This window comes from Giraffa tippelskirchi, chromosome 4, assembly GCF_054371585.1.
Source record: "Giraffa tippelskirchi isolate mGirTip1 chromosome 4, T2T-mGirTip1v1.2.pri, whole genome shotgun sequence".
Lineage (NCBI taxonomy): Eukaryota > Metazoa > Chordata > Mammalia > Artiodactyla > Giraffidae > Giraffa > Giraffa tippelskirchi.
Window position 1 is genome coordinate 24,607,907 of NC_137278.1, and position 14,344 is coordinate 24,622,250.

General features: G+C 40.7%; 1 protein-coding gene and 1 non-coding gene across 2 annotated transcripts in view; one reads left to right on the forward strand and one right to left on the reverse strand.

Moving 5' to 3' along the window:
- The first annotated feature begins 447 nt into the window (after positions 1–447).
- VSNL1 (visinin like 1) overlaps positions 448–14,344 on the forward strand; it is a 118,249-nt gene continuing 104,352 nt past the window's right edge. Inside the window, exon 1 of the mRNA XM_081591214.1 lies at positions 448–855. The gene's annotated coding sequence lies outside the window, so the exon portion shown is untranslated. The remainder of the gene's footprint in view (positions 856–14,344) is intronic.
- Positions 11,631–11,702, reverse strand: TRNAC-ACA (transfer RNA cysteine (anticodon ACA)). Its single transcript has one exon. It is a non-coding gene; the product is annotated as a tRNA-Cys (tRNA).

Here is a 14,344-nt window from a genome sequence, read left to right on the forward strand (position 1 = left end):
GAAGGCCTAGCTCCCAGTGCTCTCAGTATAAGACCCTCTGAAGAAAAGGCCCACGCAAAGTGCCAACATAAGGGTTCTCTTCAGAGTGAGCCGTGGAGACAAGCTCACAGCTTGCTGGGCACACTTCCTTCAGAGCAAGGGATTTCTGCAGTTTTCTCCTTCACCTTACAAGCCTGACAAAGAGCGGGCCAGGGGCCCTCCAGGCCTGAGGGTGGCGGGAAGCAGGCTCCACGTGTCCCGTCTCTGGCCTCAGCCTTCACCACCAAACTTGGCTGGTTAACCGCGGGGGAGTGGTGAGGCCAACTCGCTCAGCCAGTTCAGGTGAAGGGCTGCGCCAGTGGCCAGGCTCCCCTTTTCCTATCTACTTTCCTTCTGAGTTCCTGCTAAAATCTGGAGACATGGAATCCACTCGCGGCAACTTCGAGCCTCTCCAACTGAGCATGCGCCAATGCCTGGCTGCTTTTGGTCACCGGCCCCAGCTCCCTCTGAGCTGGGCTGCTGAGCCGGAGGAGGAGGGAGGAGGGGAAAGGGGAGGGGGTGCCTGGAGAGGCGGCGGCTCGCGCGCCTGCGCATCCGGCTCCAGGGACCCTAGGTTTTCTATGGGATTCCCAATCTGCAGCAGAGACCTACCGGAGTGTGTTGCGGCGGCGACTGGGCTTGCAAGGCGCGATCCAGGAGGGATTTAAGCAGCCCAGAGCTCCACTGGAAAAAAAAAAAAAAAAGAGCGCGAGAGAACCATACTCAGAGACGGCTTAATCGTTTATCCGAATTAAATATATATATACATACATTTATTTATAGAGAACTGTTGAGTTTTATCATTTTCGTTAAGTGACCGTGAGCAGCGCTATAACTGTAAGTGGAAAATACAATCTTCGTTGCATTTGTGCATGTGTAGTGCAGCCAATTGTCTGGGAGACGCTTTGGTTATTGTCACCTACTTGGCTTTGCATAGATACGTCTAAATGCATGGTGTGACAATAGCTTTGGTTAATGCTGGTGATCTAAACGTATACTGTTAGTCCATGGGGGACCTTTTGGAATAATGGGGGTGGGGGAAGGTGGAGTGTTTACATGCGGCGTGTTTGGGGAATTGCCTTAGGCTAAATTTAAGAGAGGTGAAACTGAGGTGCTTTTTAAGTTTGTCTATACATAGGCAGATTTCCTTACACAGGTTTAAGTAGCTAATAGACCGATTGTGAAGTTTTCCGGTTGCTGATAAAACTATTGAGCGGTTGCAGTCAAGTACCAACCTGTCATCCGTGGGGCTGGTTCACCATTTTTCTCACCGTGGAAGAGGAGCGAACGTGTTTGTTAAGTAAAACTGAGTGAACGAGATGGTGTGGAGACCAGGATTGGTTTCCAAGTGGGATGTTTAGAACCACAGGGCTAGGCGCAAAATCAGCTCATTTCTCTGTTAGTGTTTAGAAATGAGGAGATAATTTTTCGGTTTTGATTTTTCGTCACGATGGTGAATGGGCAGAAAAAAGCAAAGATGTTCAACCACCCGGTCAGCCCGGTCTATTTTGAACAGAGTATGAGACTCAGAGCCTCTGAATGGGGACTGTCAGATCCAAACTAGTTACCTGCTTTTACATGCTGTATTTGCATTCCAGAATGCAGGGTTGAAAAAATATAACACCAAATGTTTTACCTTTGGTAGTGTTTCTTTAAAGGAAAAAGGTCGTTCTGTGTTTTGAGTTAAAATGGATTGTTCCTTGCCCAGATACTGAAGAAGGGTCTTTGCAAGGTCAACCCCCCTGTGGAAATCAGGGGGTCTGGGGAACTGGGGGAGGGTGCAGGAAATGGTGATGCTCTCTGTGGGTGCTCAGCACTGCAAGGAGATGCCAGAGTGAGAATACATTTTTCTAGAGTTGCCCTCCTGTCCATATTTTGGAGATTAAAATGAAGTGGAAATGCTAGTGGGTGTAGAAAAAATTGTGTATACTATCTATGTGTCACATCTCACTTGTGGAGACAAGAGGACCCAGGGAGCTGTATTTCTACATATTGATGTTTTCAATTTAAAGGAATTTCACATTGAAAATATTAAAAATGAAACTCTTGGGAAGACACATTTTTTTCTCACTACCATTTAAACTGGCTACGTGTGTGTGTTGTCTTTGGTGGAGGCGGCCTGGGGCGGGGGAGGGGGTGGTGGTGTAGAGGGGTCCTGCATCACTGAACACCCCACTCTTGAGTATACGCTCATTAAGCTTCGGTGTTTAACCCCAGAAAATGCTGCACTGAAGCAGGCTGGCAGAATGGCATGAGGCAGGCAGACAGGAGAAGAGCATGGCCAGTGTGTGCTGAATTTCCACAGAAAAAGCAGATCCAGTTTCTAGGATGAAATGAAATACATTTTACTCCACATAAGACAAGCCATTTTAGACTCTTGACCCTTTAGTCAGTTCAACTATTTGGACCCTTTCAAAGGAATCTATAATTTATTTAAGTGGATGAAATTTGAAGTAGAAAATTCGAGAATATCCTCTCCTCGGAAACCTAAAGTGTAGATCATACTGTCTTCTCGGTCCCTCCTGTCTTTACTCCAGGGCAGAAGCAGCAGTCATTGTCCTAACTGAGCCGTACTCCTTGTCATCAGTGAAAGTTGGAACAGCTCTCTGAACAGTGCAGATGCAACACTACATTGATAAATGGGTGGAGGAGAAAGAAGGGGAAACCTGGTATGAAAGCTCATAGATGTTTTCTCCTAGATACCCTGGTTCATAAGGCTGAGTTATGGAGAATCGCATCGGGCAGAGACCTTCAAAAGCATCTAGTCCAAACCCCTTGTTTTATAGATGAGAAAATTGAGGCCCAGAGCCATGAAGCTAGGGGAAAGTCAATTAACTTCGAGTCTATGGAATAAAGAATTAAAGAGTAATGTTAAGGGAAAATGTTCCCTTCTCCCTGCACTTATAGCATCCTCAGTGACATCGCTGAGGTCTTAAAATAAGTAATTGCCTGCTCCCAGCACATCTTTCAAGAGAGTCCCGAAGGTTCCTTTTTACACCACTGCACCTCTCTTTGCCTCTCTTTTTTGATAAGGTCTCTGTCTCTTTTTTCTATTGACCCTCACTTCTAATATACCCACCTCATTAGATGTTTAGTCTGGCCTTCCTGGCATCTCGGTCAGTTCCTTTGGAATCCTTCGAGTTTTTGGAGAGAACTGACAAACCAGTTGGAATCTTCAGCTCCAGTTTGAAAACTGTCCAAGCCCATCGCCAACCCCTCTCTGCTCTGTTCCCCAGAACCTTTCAGGGAATCCAGCCTTCTGAGACACTGCAGGCATCTCCCCTTCTGTTCTATCTGTCTCACCTCCTTCAGCTCTGCTGCAGCTGCGGGCAATGGGACCTAGCAGAGTGAGGAAGTTGCAGTGTCAACACACAGCAGGCGCTGCCAGCTCGCCTCTGGCTCCTAGAAGGCAGAACCCAAATCCAAGATGCCTAGCTATCTCCAGCCTTCATGGAAATCCACCAGACGAAGCCACCTGCAGAGAGAGGGACTGAAAGCTGGGCGGGAAGACTGAAGGAAGACGCCTGACTGTGCCTTCCTGAAGTCGGCGCTATAGAGGAGAGCAGAGCAGCTTTTTAAAGCCTTTAGAGCTTTTAAAGCGCTGTCTTGCTGGACAGGGACTGCAAAGCAGGCAATAATAATACCTGCCTAATTGGCCCTTTTTTTTTCCTTCTATTTTCATCTCTTTTCTGCTCATTTGCTTTCTCTATTTCTCCCTCATATTCTCCCTTCCGTACAAATTTCTTGAGTATCTGTGCCATGAAGCTCCAGGCCTTTTAAAGATAACCCAGTCATCCCTGTCCCTTCTCCCCAGGCACTCAGGAACTATCACCAACGTCCCCTTTGGGGAAATGCCAGGAATTCTTACCTGAAAAAGCTGAGAAGTTGGGGAAGGCTTGAGAAAGACAAAGTCTGAGACTCTTCCTCCTTTGAGAGATAAGCTAAATACACTTGGCAAGGTGTTGAAGTTCAGAAAGCAAGTTAGTGAGTTTCTCAACACATTTCCCAATTAACAATTTAACTTAACCATTTCCCTCATGGTAAACTTTTACTGAGTTAGGATGAGCTCTGTCTTGGAGAGAGTCTGTCCCTAACACATACTCTTGGGTCAAATGTCACCTGGCCTTGCTATTCTGTTCTGAAAACAGGCATGTCCAAGCTATTCTATACCCCACATGCCTTATACAGAGGTCAGAGACTTGCAGCTACTAAAGATGCTGCTTTGCTTTGCTGTGGTGTGAATCTCATTCTGTAATAAGCATGATTAGAAATGTCCTGAGCAAGCTATAGGTTTTTCTATTTTTTTTTCAAGCGAACATCCAGTTCTCTGTATTGGGATGTAAATAAATCTCTTAGCACTACAAAAATACGAGTCATCTGAGAGACTTACAGTGGTACCTAGTACTGTATGTAGGAGGGTTTTAAATAAAACAGCTATTGATAATTAAAAGCGAATTAGTTCAATCAAGTTACAGTATCATCCTTCAGATTAAAGTGCTCTGATATTAACTAATGTGGCAGCAAACGTGATCCTGAGAAGGAATCCCACTGCCAATCATCTTGCCTCTTAACTTCGAAACAAGAACGAACACAGAGTTCTGTGTAATAACCGCTCAATCCTCAAGCCCTGCCCACCCCCTTGGCCTGGGACATTCTCTCCTGAGGAGAGATGTCGGGATTTGATGAGTTTCTGTCTCAACTAGGACAAAGAAAAATGAGTAATATGGAAAACATTCTAATATCGGGTTACTAACAATTAAATTAAGTTAAACAATTAAATTACCTGATGACTCTGTTTAGTTGCTAAGTCATGTCTGACTCTTTGTGACCCCGTGGACTGTAGCCCACCAGGCTCCTCTGTCAATGGGATTCTGTAGGCAAGAATACTGGAGTGGGTAGGTTGCATATTTGGGTTGCATGTATATATGGATTCCAAACCTTGCTGAGGAGCTCCCTGTGGAATTTCATAGAATGACAGTATAATATCAATATCAAATGCGTGGTTCCCTAGTTTGCAAGAGCAAAATATGTTTAATGTCATTCCAAAGATGTTTTTCTTCGTGTTGAATGATTTTTATGTTTCTACAATTAGCAATTATTTAGGAAGATAGAAAGGCTCTTCTCATAGAGGTAGGTGATCACATACCGTTGATCTAAGGTTGAAATCGACAATGTCCATCTCAGTTGCATTATTAGATGTAAATGTATTAATTTTCTAAAGTATCAAATGGCACAGAGATAAATGAACAAATGGTTGATATTTCTACTATGCTGGTGATTAATTCACATAATTTATAGTGTATGTGAACTGGATGGGATTCATATAAATTACCTAATCCAGCCCTTCAATACATAAAAAATATAGTATAGTAAGGAACATTTTCCTGGAGGAGGACATGGCAAACCACTCCAGTATTCTTGCCTGGAGAATCCCATGGACAGAGGAGCCTGGCAGGCTCCCGTTCATAGGGTCACAAGGAGTTGGAAGCAACTGAAGCGACTGAGCAAGGAACATTTTATCTTAAAGACATATCTGTGATGTAAAAACACATTTCACAAGGGCAGATATTTTAATGATCTTTTTCATATTTCCACAAAATCTATACAATGTCCTTTATAATAGATACTCTGTAATATTTCTCAATTAAATATTCTAATAAGAATCAGTTACATGTACCTTGTTAATTATGTCAAGAAATTAAATCGTGTATACTAAAAGCATGGCTTCCCTCATAGCTTGGTTGGTAAATCATCTGCCTGCAATGCAGGAGACCCGGGTTTGATTTCTGGGTTGGGAAGATCCCCTGGAGAGGGAAATGGCAACTCACTCCAGTATTCTTGCCTGGAGAATCCCATGGACACAGGGGCCTGACTAGCTACAGTCCACAGGATTGCAAGAGTTGGACACGACTTAGCGACTAAACCACCACCACCACTAAAAGCATGCGCAAAATTAGAATTACTTTAAGTATCTTTACGTTACTAAAAGGAAAATTTAAACTAAAAGTTATTTTATAATTTATTTTCAATAAGGACATAAAAACACTATGCTAATACCTTTAAGCATGCTTTTTAATGTACTTACAGAGTATACTCCCTTTTATCTCTTCATAGGTAAAAATGTAAATTATTTTATGTATTTACAAGAATTGATATCAATATGTCAAAAAGGGAGTATAAACCTACACTGTGGTAGATATGTATACCACGTATTTAAATCGTGATTCTCTTGAGCTATGGAATTATTTTAATGTGTTCACACTGTCAAGAGACCATAACACTGGGTTTCTCATTTACAGTTTGTTTCTAAAGATAGCTTATGCTCTCTTAAGTGAATCAAAATAATCTGAGTTGCTTCCAGCTTCATTCATTGAGAACTCCACAAATGGAATCTTGGGGGTGCTTTAGAAACTTCTTAATGAATGAAATAGAAATGCAATAGAAAATTACTGAAGAATCCTCAAAGAGGTTTGACACTTTAATAACAAGGTGTCTATGAATACATTAAAGATGCTCTATACCCTTATCAGCTAACTTAAAACATGCAAGTCGGATAATTTGTTGGTGATCCTTTTGTTTCACTCTGGATTTCTCCATTGCCTTTCTTAACTGCATTTCTAACACAGATGACCTGCTGTGTAGCCATCAATTGTTTTTTTTAAAAAGACAGCGCACTGCATTTCTAACCATTTGTTGGATTATTTTCAGGTGAACAACATACTTCCTTTTGTTCTAAATTACATTTAAGATTTGGAATATTCTCATTCACCAGCAACCTTCAAGCTCACTAATGCAATAATTGCAGAACTTTTTATAGAAAATAAGACTCTCAAAAAGAGTTCATTTTTATGAAGCATTGCTCATAAAAGGCAACATGTTAACAAATTAGCTAAATTTACTTGCAATTTTTATATATCTATAGAATGAATATGACTTTTGTTTATTCGTGTTCATATAAGGACTTTTCTAAGAAATATGTCCCTTTAAATGTATTTTTTTCTCCTTTCTTTGGATCTTATTTATTATCTCTCAGATTCTGAAAGACTGAACTTTTGAAGAGCTGAATGTAAATAGATTTTTTGCAAATTATTAACGTGTTCAATCTGCTTTGCAGCCTTGGTAAATTTTTTCCAGTGTGAACAACTAGATCCTAATATTTCTGCTGCTTCATAGTTTAGAATGTTTATAGCAGTTGAAAGCTTCTCAGAATAGTAGATTTTGATGCTGCTGGAGTCTGGTGTTTTACATTTTGCCTTGGCTTTATTAATTTGTGATTAGTGTATTTATTTATGACTTATTGAAACCCAGTTTTAAATTATGAGTGAAATTTCCCATTGGAGGCTCATCAAGGATTATCAATTAAGGTGACATGCTTATTAATATAATATCTTATTTTTAATGTGTGGAATAGTGTTGTACAGGTTTGATTTTCAATTAGCAACTACTGTTCTGAAGTTTTTTGGCTTTTGATGTTATAGCTAATGAAAGACCAACACTTTTGTTTATTCCAGAAGTTCAAGTGTTTCTGAAATTTATACGTAAGGTGCATGGTATTTGCTTTCTTGTTCATATGGGAAATTTTATGAAAAATAAAAAAGAAATTGTGAAATAAGTTTAAATTCTAAACAAAATTGTTAGTTTTTCTTTTAAGTGTTTATAGATATTTATTCCTCAGAGTGAGGTGAAAACCATCCATGCAATCTTCTGCCATTTTTAATTAGTAAATGGAAAAATTCCTCAATTCTCATGGTTTCAATTAGCTCAGAAGAAATTATGAAAGTATAAAATGAGTTTTCAAGCTAGATACACTTAGATAAAAATCCCTAATTCCACAGTTTATTAGTTCTATGACCTTGAATATGTTGTTTAACCTGTCAAACTCAGTTTCCATTTAAAATTGGATTCTTGAACAGAAATAGAGGACTATGTATTAAAGAATATAATGCCTCATTATTGAAAATGTGCAATTAATGATAGTCATTATCATTACTCTCATTTCTTTTATCAGAAATTAATGGTTCATAAACCACTTTAGTCTCTGAGTTATAGTAATCCTACTCATAATAGAATAAGAAATTGAGCTATGACCAATGAACAGTTAACAGTGCTTAACCTACCTACCTTGATTTAATAGATTTAAAAGATTTAATAGGTGTTTATAACAAATAGAGCATCTGTGTTCCTGTTGATGGGTTTAAGACACTGGGGTGATCAGTGTCTCAAGCTAACTCAGTCCAAAGCAGAAACTCCTAAGAAAATACTTCCTCAGATCTCAGTGATGCTTTATTGCGACTGTGCTGCTAAGTACGGTTACCATCTTGATTTTACACACTTTCATCAGCCTTTTTGGAGAAGGAGATGGCAACCCCCTCCAGTATTCTTGCCTGGAGAATCCCAGGGACAAAGGAGCCTGGTGGGCTACAGTCCATGGGGTCACAAAGAGTCGGACACGACCGAGTGACTAACACACAACCTACCTTGTAAAAAAAACATCCGTTGAGTAAGTGTGCCAAGCACTGTGTAGTCACTGGAATCAATATTAAATAAGTTACAGTCTCAACCTTCAAAGATTTTATGCCTAATGAGGAAGAAAAGCGCAGTTCAGTAAGTCAAGTGAAACAAAAATATGGTATAGATGCATAAAGGAAATAATTTGTAGAAGAAATGCCTACACTGAGACCTTGTTCTCATTTTTATTTCTTTCATTCTTTCCTTAAATGCATCTCCTTTCATTATACTGTTTCTTTGCCATTATCTCCCTACCATAAAATACCAGTGTATAATTGGACACAACAGAATATGGAACCAAGAAGACATTTTTAAGCTTGTTTCCTTATTGAATACATTTTAAGGTCATCTATTAATTATTTTCCAATGTAGCTAAATAATGTGGCCCTTGTCTCCCACCCAAGCCTCCAGAGGATCATTGAAACTCAGTGAAAACATTTCAAGAGCCTTGCCTTTGATTTAAATATTATACAATTATACATCTGTCCTTTAATACCTTCCAAAAAAGAGCTTTCTATCTGACACTCTCTGTGCCAAGTGCTAAGTCGCTTCAGTCGTGTCTGACTCTTTGCAACCCTATGGAGTGTGTAGCCCGCCAGGATCCTCTGTCCATGGGGATTCTCCAGGCGAGAATACTAGAGTGGGTTGCCATGCCCTCCTCCAGGGGATCTTCCCGACCCAGGGATCGAATCTGTGTCTGCCACATTGGCAGGCAGATTCTTTACTACTGAGCCTCCAGGGAGGCCCACACATACACGTGTGTGTGTGTGTGTGTGTGTGTGTGTGTGTGTGTGTGTGTGAAAGTCACTCAGTTATGTCTGACTCTTTGTGATCGCATGGCCTGTAGCCTACCAGGGAAGCCCACACATACACATACATAAATCCAAAATGGCCTTAACTATCTTCAGCTCTCCTAAGAGCTTTTTCACTTCTCCTCAGCTTTTTCCTCAATTCTCCCTCTATTTCCTGCCCCATTTACTAGGAAAACTCAAGTATATTTCTTATCTGGCGTTAAAGAGGAGCATCTTTTTCTCCTTTTGAAGTCTGTAACAAAGTTTCACCTAAATTCTGAGGCTTTTTTCTATAGGAGGAGTATTGTATGATTCACAGAATTAGGTAGGAGTTTTGATTCTAATTACTTTGGGGGCTTTTTTTCTCATTTTTGAAATGGGGTCATATATCTACCTTGGTACCAATATGTGTGTGTGTGTGTGTGTGTCTGTATCTCACATGTATATGTATACCACTTAAAGAACACACCTGCCACTGCAGGAGACATAAGAGACGCGGGTTCAGTCCCTTGGTTCGGAAGATCGCTTGGAGGAGGCCATGGCAACCCAGTCCAGTATTCTTGCCTGGAGAATCCCATGGACAGAGGAGCCTGGGAGACTACAGACCATAGGGTCACAAAGAGTTGGACATGACTGATGCATGCACCCACGCACACCACTTTAAAGAGGTTAGCACATAGTAAATAATTCTTCCTCTCCCTCCAAACCTCCACCTTCGCATCTCCTTTTCACCATTTATCCTAGCAGAACACTAAAGTGTTCTGTTCTTTTCAAGTATGTTTATCCTAATCTGCTGGTGGTTAAATGATATAATAGCTAGCACATGCATATCCCAGGTAGCATGGTGAGTGTGGTCCTAGAGAAGGCATCCTAACTGAATCAATATCCCAGCATAGACCTGTGTTTCTACATCTGTTTGAAAAAGCCTTCTATTCATTTAAGACATGCCTCCTACTAAAGTTCCCAAAGCTTCTACTGACTATGTTCAGTTGATGAAAAATCCATCCCCATTCAATGATTTATAACTTTAGTTCAGTCGCTCAGTCCTGTCTAACTCTTTGCAATCCCATGGACTGCAGCATGCCAGGCTTCCCTGTCCATCATCAACTCCCAGAGCTTGCTCAAACTCATGTCAATCGAGTCAGTGATGCCATCCAACCATCTCATCCTCTGTCGTCTCCTTCTCCTCCTGCCCTCAATCTTTGCCTGCATCAGGGTCTTTTCCAAGGAGTCAGTGCTTCGCATCAGGTGGCCAAAGTATTGGAGCTTCAGCATCAGTCCTTCCAATGAATATTCAGGACTGATTTTCTTTAGGATTGACTGGTTTGATGTTCTTGCAGTCCAAGGGACTCTCAAGAGTCTTTTCCAACACAACAGTTCTAAAGCATCAGTTCTTCAGCACTTAGCTTTCTTTATGGTCCAACTCTCATATCCATATATGACTACTGGAAAAACCATAGCTTTGACTAGATGGACCTTTGTCGGCAAAGTAATGTTTGTCAGCCAAGTAATGTCTCTGCTTTTTAATATGCTGTCTAGGTTTGTCATAGGTTTTCTTCCAAGGAGCAAGCGTCTTTTAATTTCATGGCTGTAGTTACCATCTGCAGTAATTTGGGAGCCCAAGAAAATAAAATCTGTCACTGTTTCCATTGATTTATAATGCTCTTCATAAATCTTGTCAGAGGATATCTGCCAACCTTTAATTATCTTTCAACCTTCATACTCTCCCTCCCCTACCTTTTCCTCCAAGGTGCCTTGAAAGTGTTTTAAACATTCTAATGACATCCTTACTTCACTTCTTTGTTTCAGGTCTAGCACTATCACTTTTATACTTTCGGTCCAACTAATGTCCATCAAATAACATCAAATAAATGGTACAAAGGGAGCCCTCAGTGGAGTGTATAATACATGTTGCAGAGCATGTTCATGCCAGGATTGGCCTCTCAGAGCCTTCGTTTGTTGAGCATTTGTAGAAGTGTATACTGATGTAAGTTAGCTAGGAACAGAGAACAGCTCTCAAAGTGGGGGTGAGGGAGAGGTGTACCTACATACAGATACATAAATACATACTTACATGCGTGATAGACACACAATAAGCTCAGTATGTTGTCATAGGTTGTTTTACATTTTAAGGAAAATATTTAAGAGCAAATAACGTTATAATAAATCAACACTCTTGAAGTGAAGTGAAGTTGCACAGTCGTGTCCGACTCTTTGCGACCCCATGGACTATAGCCCACCAGGCTCCTCGGTCCATGGAATTCTCCAGGCAAGAATACTGGAGTGGGTTGCCATTTCCTTCTCCAGGGGATCTTCCCAACCCAGGGATCGAACCCAGGTCTCCTGCTTTGTAGGCAGACGCTTTACCATCTGAGCTACCAGGGAAGCCCCAACTCTCTTGAGATGGCATTAAAAAGAAGGCTTTGAAATTCTTCTCATTCTAGGTGAAGTGGCAGATTTGAAAGTGAAGGAGGTTTTAAGGCTTCCCAGGTGGTGCAGTGGTAAAGAAACTGCCTGCCTATGCAGATGCGGTTCTGCTATCTGCTATCTGCCAATGCAGATAGGAGATGTGGTTCAATCTCTGGGTCAGGAAGAACCCCTGGAGTGCCCACTCCTGGGAAACCCAAGGACAGAGGAGTCTGGAGTGCTACAGTCCATGGGATCCAAACAGTCAGACAAAACCAAGCAGTCACACATTAAGGATGTTTTAGACTTTGTTTCTTTAAAGAAATATTTCCAAAATACTAATGGTTATTTCCCCTCGAAGAGTCTTGTGGAAACCCTTTTTGATGTAAATAATGTTTCCAACATCCCAGTCTTAAATTATTTTCAGTGCACATTTTCATATTAATAGTAAGTCTGAGTGGTCCTGTTGTGAAGACCCAGTATATGTTTCGTTTGCTTAACCTTATGTTTCCAAACCTTTTTGCACAGTGAAGTTATGTTAAAATGCGCTTGTTAACCATCTGAGTGTGGTTCTGAAGAACCCAGTTTGAAAAGAAGGAAAAAACTGAACTATGTAGTGAAAGGTACTTTAGGACAAGGAGCCATTAATTGTGTCTTTTAGGTATCAAAGTTGTGTTTTAGGTATCATAAGTGTGAAGTCTTGCAAGAGTTGCTTTACTTTTCTGAGTTTTAGTTTTGTCATTTAAAAATAAATATGAGATTTTCTGCCTTCCCTTCTCTGGTTAGGAGTTTACTGTGAGATTGAAATGACTTTGAACATACTCTGTAAACTGGATAGTGGCAAGTAATGGTAAGAGACTTATGATTATTATTCAACTTTAGAATTTTAGTTTATCTTTTATTTTAAAAAGATAAGTTAAGAATCAGAGTACTGATCTGGTGCAAATTATTGCAATAAGATTATATCTACTAAAAGAAGTCCCCTGCCCCCTTTCCTCCCCTACCTCAGTTCCTAGTATAAAATGGCAAACATATGGTAACTATAACTAGGTTTTCACACAGTAAAATTGAGAAGGTGATTTTAAAATAAAATAAATCTGGAGGGGAAAATCAAATTATTTAAAACTTTAGACACATCAACTTCTGGTTTTTTCCCTCAGGATTTCTCATGTAGTTGAGCCCACAGTGTTTCTCAGTGGAGTAAGCATGTTCCAATTTTCAGAGACACTCTTGTGGAAAGAGAGGCACCCGTGGCCATGCCCAAGTGTTTTTTCCAGCAGACAAGCTTTGGCAATAAGACTTTTAACCTAATGGAATAAACAGGTCTGTGAGAGTCACTGGGCCTTACATTCTTGAATGCAGCATGTGTATGTAAAACTGAACAACACAAGGACAGGGAAAAATGACTGAAGAAACAAAAGAGACCCGTATATGTCTGTGTCCAAAGAATCCATTTTGAATAAGGTCTGCGCCTCTCAGTGCAGGTCAGCAGGAGCAATGACTTCCCCTCAGGGACAATGAAAATCATTTCTCATGAATTTCCACAACCCTGATTATCAAAATCTGATTCTTTCCTCGGAATCCTCCCCTAATCATCTTAGCCAAGAGTTCTCTCTCAGGCTTCTTACCACATCTGAACTCATAGTCACTTGTGTATGTGCCAATTCTCCCAGGAAACTGGAAGTTCCTAGAAAGGAAATCTGTCTGATAAATGTTTAGGTCCCCTCTAGAGAGGTGTGTCACTGGAGGGCAGTTGAATAGGAGTGGTAGCATGTCAAATGTACGTTACCCCATTAATAAGTCGTAAAGTGTGGCAATCACCAGTCAGGAGCTGTTAGAGAGTTCACAAACACCTAGGGTTATGAGAAGCAGCATTTGGGCGTCTAACTCACAAAGGGTGTTGATGGCTAGGTCACACAGCACCTGTCAGAGTAAGTAAGACTGCCCATTTCCTATATAACCTCCTTTTCTTGGCCCCTCCCTGGAGCAGCTGAGCAAACAGTGAAAGAGGGAAGCAAGCAGAATAAAGAACAGGTTACAATCTCCTCTCTTCTGCTTAGTTCAAAATTGAGCTGAGAAAGAAGAGACTAGGTTGGATATATAGTGGAAATTTACATTTAAATTAGACTGAGCTTTTTAATACCTACTTTTCTGATACTTGAAAGTTACTTGGAAAGATACAGATCAGCCCAATATATCATCCTGGAATGGAAAAGGGAGGCACAGATAGAGCATATTTGAGGAAGAGATGAGAAAATAAAGCTATGTAACCAACCCATTCGATAAACTGGTTATAAAAGAAACAGTACAAAATGGCATATGATTCATCCATAAAGCAAGAGGTATAGGCCAGAATTGTTGGTGTAGGTGTTAGGAAGAAGAAACTGGTGTGAACTGGAGTGACAGAAGAAAATGGTCTGGATCCAGATCACCAATGGTACAGGAGAAATTGGAGAAGACTGATGTTCTTCCAAAGAGGCGCTCTGTAGATATCCATGTGCAAAGAGCGCTTGTAATCATTCATCTTTGGCTCATAACCAAGATCAGATTCATCTGAATATTGGAAGTTATCTCTAAGCTAACTTCAGGAGAGCAAGGAAATGAAAGCAAAGATCATTTAT